This window comes from Quercus suber, unplaced genomic scaffold (genome assembly GCF_002906115.3).
Source record: "Quercus suber isolate HL8 unplaced genomic scaffold, Cork oak 2.0 scaffold_17, whole genome shotgun sequence".
Lineage (NCBI taxonomy): Eukaryota > Viridiplantae > Streptophyta > Magnoliopsida > Fagales > Fagaceae > Quercus > Quercus suber.
The window spans coordinates 6,034-12,890 of record NW_027069482.1 but is presented as its reverse complement, the minus strand read 5'-3'; positions in this window follow the sequence as shown (position 1 = coordinate 12,890).

Genomic DNA, 6,857 nt, shown 5'->3' with positions numbered 1-6,857 from the left:
AAAAAAAAAAAAAAAAAATGAGAGAGAGCTAATACAAGTACGAAATTAAAATTCCTAAACATCTAAGTCTTCGTCTGAGCCAAAGGGTCAGCTGTCTGGCTAGGCTAAGCAACAATAGTGTCTGGGGCTTGATCTTTGACTTCAGGAGGAGTTCTCTTCTTCTTTAGATCTTTACTTTTTTCTTGAACACCCTCGGATTGCTTACCCAGACCATTACCCTGACCAGACTCTTTAGTAGCTTCAATAGGAACAAGAAGGGTCTGGTCGAAAGGAGGCTGCTCCGAGGTCTTTAGGAGTTCAAAAATGTCAGGGTGATAATAAATGCTCCCAGACTGCCTCAAGTCAGACTCTGGAGGGACCCCAGCAATGTCGAGGGCTTTATCCCAAGTCATATCACAGTATTCTCTGCAGATTTTCGCGAACTCCTCAGTAAGTCTGACTTAGGTCTCTTCCACCCCGAGTGCATTGACTGCCTGCCTTTCAGTCTCGACTGCCTCCTTGGCCAGCTGAGTGCTCTTCTCGGCCAATTTGGCAGCTTCCTTGGCAGTCTGCAGCTCAGCCCAAAAACCTTTGACCAACTCTCGCTCTGTCTCCAGATTGATCTCAGTTAGCCTGCTTCTCAACGGTCCTCAAGCTAGCATCAAGATTATTCTTTTGGCTAGTTATTTCTTTCAGTTGCTCGGATAGCCGAGAGTAATCTTCCTTCAGATTACCCAGGGACTTTTCAACCTTAGACTGAGTGTGGGCCTCGGCCTGGGCTTCATTATAAGTCCTTTTATTCCACTCTTCGGCCACATAAACTTGTTGTGTAATCTACATAGTATAATGAAAATTTTCAATATAAAGCAAAGAAAAAGGAACGAACAAAAAAGATCAACATTTTAATTGAAGAAGTGGATTAATTCACTTACCATGGCCAGATCCCTTTTGAGGGATAAGAAGAGTTCATATTAGCTGAAGCGCCTGTAAGACTCCATGTCCTTCGAAAGGAGGAAAGGTTGCTTTAGGGCTTCAGCAACTAGACCTACCCTCCCCCCGTCTGTAATAATTTCTAAGGGAGGTATCCTAAGGGATGGGAGCACCGTCCAGTTCCAATTTAAAGGACCAAGGGATGGGAGGTATCCCAAGGGATGGCGCTTGGCGCACTTCAGCAATAAGAGGGTCATCTCTACTATTAATAGATGAAGCTCTTTTGTTCCACTGGTCCTTGACCACTTTCTGTTGCTTGGTTCCTTTTGGAGGCGCCACTTCCCTTTCTTCAGTATCTGTGAGGGGCATTTTCTTCTTCAGATCTGGCAATGGCTGTAGGCTGAGATCTGAAGGTACCTGAGAAGGTGATGGAGGAAGGTTGATAGTTGGTTGAGACGTACCAGTCCCTTTGGCCTCAGGCACCTTTTTCCTGGTCTTCATTAAATCCCTCAGGCTTGCCATGTCCTCCTCTTCTTTTGAAGAATCGTTTGGTAGGGCAGTAATCAAAACTGGATTGCAAACACTAGACTGCCTGTCAATTTCCTCCTTGGCATCCGAAACCTGAATGACTGGAACCCCTCCTGAGGCCTCTCCTTCAAATTTGAACTTATCAATTTACTCCTAAAGTAAAGAAGTCAAGGAAGCAACTCTTTCACCCACTACTACTGGTTCGAGGGGAACCTGCTGAACCGGTTGGATGAGTAATGGTACCGCCTGCGGATTTGGATGTGACACAGGGGCAAGGTCGAACGGTGCTAGAAAATTACGCCGAGAGACATCTATTCGGTTAATCCAATAGTCTCCTTGCGTTATAGCATTGCCGACCGGCTGAAAATTGCTCGATTTTGGTGTGTAACCGAGAATAAGATGGGCAGCCCGAAGTTGTCCATCTTCACTTACGAAAATCTCTGATCGCAGTAAATAGTTAAGTGCGTCAGTCTTAGTCAGGCTGAGTCAATGAGCAACTTGCCTTTTATCTGTTAACATCACAACGAAATTAACAATAATCAGAAACTTAAAGATGCTAACATGGAGAAAAGGAAAATAATGTTAAGCGATAGGTAGCTTAAGTATATTGTTAGGAAACCTAAATCTAGGATATCCCACCTGGCTCTCCTGGTTGGGTTGGGCAATAAAGACTTTCATGTCATGCGCCCGAGACGATCAAATAGCCGTCTTTCATCCCCTTATTAGACTTGGGTAGGCAGGAAATGAGCCTAACGATGTCGGATCGAGATTTAAGATAATATCCCGCTCCCTTTTGGCTATGACATTCATACATGTGTACTACATCAAGTCAGGTGAGCCCCAATCCTAAATGACGATTCAAAGCGTCAATCACTCCTAAGATCCTAAACATATTAGGTGCACATTGATCAGGAGAAAGCCTATGGCTACGAAGATAATTTTTGGTAACTGGACCCATAAGGAGAGTCATTCCTCTTTCTATGAAGGCTATCATAGGGATTACGACTTCTCCCTCTCTTCGGTCGGATAATATCTTTTCTGGGGGACAATACCTCAGGTTACTCCCTGTGGTATGCCATATGTTTCCTTAAATGCCTTTATTAAGGCAGGACTATCGACTAGGTATTGCAATTTCCCCATTTTTGGTTAAATAGAGAGAGACACAGAATAGTAACTGAGAAATGAGAGTTTGAGGGCTAAGAGCGTTGGCCGAGAGGAAAATGAAGGGTCCGAGGAGATTAAAACTTACACAAACAAGGTTGGGGAGTGATCCTTAAATCCTCGGAAGGATTTGCATGAATTTTTGCAGAAATAAGACGGATGATTTGAAAAAGTGGATGAGCTTGAACGTTTGGGTTCACTAGAGAGTAAGAAATCGCAAAGTAAATGAGAGAGAGTCTTCTCTAAGGCTTTATATAGGGGCCAGAAAGTGGGTGGGAGTTATCCCCGCCCAAATTCTGAGAAAAAACATCAACCGTAGGATTGATGATCCACCGTTGGATGCAAGAGACAAAACGCCGCCTAGAGCAATTAATACCACTTCATAAATACCGAAACAACAGCGGCAATGATGAAGCGCCTAGATCTATGCTCACACACGTGTAAACTCAGGTATTCTTCGCGTTTTTATCTTTTATTCTCTGTAACAAATCAAAATCCTATTTTTTCTCCTCGGATGCGAGAGAAAAATTAAAATTTTGAGGGGCTATTGTGGGGATAAAAGCCCAAATTTACATATTGGGCCTAAGGCCCTATTTAAAGACTAAAAGTTTGTCCAAAGAGAAATAGACGATTGAGAAAGACCCCAGGTGGGGGAGATATACCTGAAAATGATCGAGAATTATAATTCGAAGAGAGCATCAATAGTCTGAGGAGTGTGTTGTCCTCGGATATAAAAAATCTCAATTAAGCAAGTACTTGGGAGGTTCGAGTGACCTTCCTGACGGTTCCAATGATAAGGATAAACCTCAGGCATGCATAGAGATGATAAGAACAGATAAATATCTAGAGGAAAAGCTGCTACCACCATATTAAATACACTGCAACAACTTTTCTGACCGCATTAATGTGGAGAATACCCCTAAACAGTGCATTCTCAACCACTACCACTCACAGAGAACCATAGAAGATGCTAGATGGGATATACACTCAAGTAAAGGCTCAGATGACTAACAAGTGTACGATCAAGATGATCTAAAAAGAGATATATATATATATATATAATGTAAGAGGTCTTCCAGAGGGGGAGAAGGTCTAGGAGATTTATAAGAATGATACATGCACAAGTTTGTCTCTTCAGACATGAATATATTCAATTTTTAAGTTTGTTCTTACATTGATTCATCAGTAAAACCATTATTGAACATTGTTTAATTCACAACCAATCCAGCTTTTTCACTCACTCTCTACAAATTCATTGTCTTAGGTTAATTGGGCTCATACTCCAGATTTTTTGGGCTTGGGCTACAAATCTTGACCCTACAAATATATTAGTCAATTAGAAGAATTCTTTTAAGGCATGAATTACTTCAATTTAGCTAAATCAGGTTGAAAACTTAAGAAGTAAATAAAAAAAAGGATTCTAAGTTAGGTTTCCAATTGCGCTAAATAGGACCATAATAGCCCATTTTTTCTCTTAATATGGAGAAAACCATGTGATTTTTTATATTGGTATTATTAGTTTCTTGTTGAAGTAGTGAAATCTAGAGCATTTATTTAATATTAATGGCTAGATTAAAATTTATACACACACACACACACACACATATATATATATATATATTTGATACCATGGGCCACATTTATTTACCAAATGCATTATATTTTACTACAAGATTTTTTGCAATTTAACATCATTTTGCTAATAATTTCGTTAGTTAACATGTTTCGGAAACTATTTAGGAAACTAGCATCTCAAGTCTTTAAGACTTGAATTCAGTGAAGGAACTCGAGTCTCTAAGACTCAAGGTCCATAAGGTGGCAAAACTGAGATGGAAAAAAAATTCATGTGGAACTCAAGTAGACCTAAAAAGAAAACCAAAAGAAAGCCATCCTAGCAACACAGTCGTGCCATAGCTGAGAATCCAAGCTCTTGTCGGAGTTTCTCATTGGAATTTCTTTCACAAAATCCATCACAATAATCATTGTTGTTTGAATCCTAAGCCATTTTCTCCCACTTCCAGCCCCAAACACCCAAGAACAAAACCAAACACAAAACCCAAAACAAATACTTGAATCAATCTTGGTAATTTGGTAGAGGGGAGGAGGCGAAGGAGAGGAACTAGCTTCACTGCCCACAACAACACTAATTTTTCAGGTCTTCTCACTAGCGTTTTTTCTTCTTCATGTTTTTCCTTGTTCCTTGTTCAATCTAGGCAAGTATTTGTGTGTGCATTGGGCATTGAAGGAACTCGAGACCCACGGAGAAGAGAAGAACAAGAAGAGGAGAAGAGGTTCGAAGAAGATGAAGAATAAGAAGAAAGAGACCCACATTTTTTTGTTTTGGCTTTCTCTTATTGAACTCGAGTCTCATAGACTTGAGTTCCACATGGATTAAAAATTTCACATCAGCATGCCAGAACATGGAACTCAAGTCTCTTAGGCTTGAGTTGCTACAATAAACTCGAGTCTAAGAGACTCGAGATGTTAGTTTCCTAAATAGTTTGGAAACGTTACTATCTAACAAATTTGTTAGCAAAATTGTGTTTTTTTGCACCCAAAAAAAAATCCTTTTACTACATTTCAATTCCTAGAAATGATGATATATGAACAAACAAGGTTTCTAGTTTGGAGAGAAACTCTCTAAACTTCTCGTATATCTTTTTATTGAGTGTGAAATTTAAAAATTTAACTGTTGGATTGCAAGTTCTTTTCATTCTTAATTTGCATGTCAAATTTTATTCAAATTAGATATTATTTAATATTTGATCAATAAACTTATTTTCTATGCATAATTTTAGACTACAAAAACTTGAAATTTAAACATTTGATTAATGATATAGCAATTAATTTTTTATCTTCTTAAAATTTTGCAAGCATGGAGAATATAATAAAAACATGCAATTTAACGAATAAATTTTCATAATTCATACTCAATAAAAAGATATAAAATAAGTTTAAAGAGTTTCTCTCGGAAGTAGTTTAGAGAGAAACTTTATTCTAAAAGAAAATATATATGCATATCGAAGTCAACTTCATATCATGCTCTGATTGGTTAAGCTATTGTAGTTTCAGTATGTGGGTGGAATAAAAAATGGAAGTGCAACAAGGACTCCAAGAAAATGGAACTACAAGAAGCACTCCAATGTCTCACCTGATAAGGAGCTTGCAAAAGGGAAAGTAGCCTACTAAGGCAACGTTTGGAGCAACTATACTTGGAGAATGCATGCATTTAATAGAATAGAATGTATTATGACATGACGTTTTTTTTTTTTTTTTTTAAATTGCGTTTGGTATCATATTGAAAATTTTATTGAGAATTCGTTTTTGTCATGTACAACCAAATTGTATAGTTGATTCTCAAAAAAAAAAAAAAAAAAAAAAAATTGTATAGTCACTTCATTAGCATGAATATAGAGTAACAAAAAAAAAAGTTTTTTTTATATAAATAAATTGTATACATAAAAATTAACATAGATTATAATTGATCTTCATTACATAAAATCCCAAAAATAAAATTTTCATGTATTAATTCCAACTAACATTACATAAAAATGTTTTTTTACTTCTTGTTAGTCGTGTACTAGGAAGGGTTTATAACAGATGTAGGTTTTTTATTGTATTGTTTTCTGGGAAAAACATTTATATTTTCATGAATTTTGGGTATTGTAATTGGGGAATTAATACTCATGTTTGCAGAGAACTTAGGGTGTGTTTGGATATTATAACAAAATAATTTTTAAATATATAAATAGTATCATGGAACCCAATTTTGAAATTATTTTTGCTGAAAAAAGTACTTACAAGTCTCATGAATGGTACATAAAACTCACTGAAAAATGTGAGACGCAGCTAAAAAGTGCTTTTTAGCACTATCGAAACATACACTTAGCTGGGAGAGTAGGGCATGGACTTTATTCCTCTTGTTTTGTATGTTTGTTAGCCTTACCCTTGAGGCTGAAGTGTAAAATAATGTTGTACTTGTTTGGTTCTGTTCAATGAAAGCATATTTATTTTTTATTTATTTAATATTGTATTCAAAGGTGAAAAAATATTTAATAAATTTGTGTTTATTTTACAAGAAAATTTAGAATGATGGAAAGTAAATAATCAAGTTTATTTTTATTTTTTAAAACATTCTTTGCATTCTTCCATTAAAAATTTAAAATTGTCAAAACAACTAATTGAAGAGTTTATTTGGCACAATACCAAAATTAGCTCGTACTAAATTGTAAAAAAAAAGAGGGGGGGGGGGTCTTAAA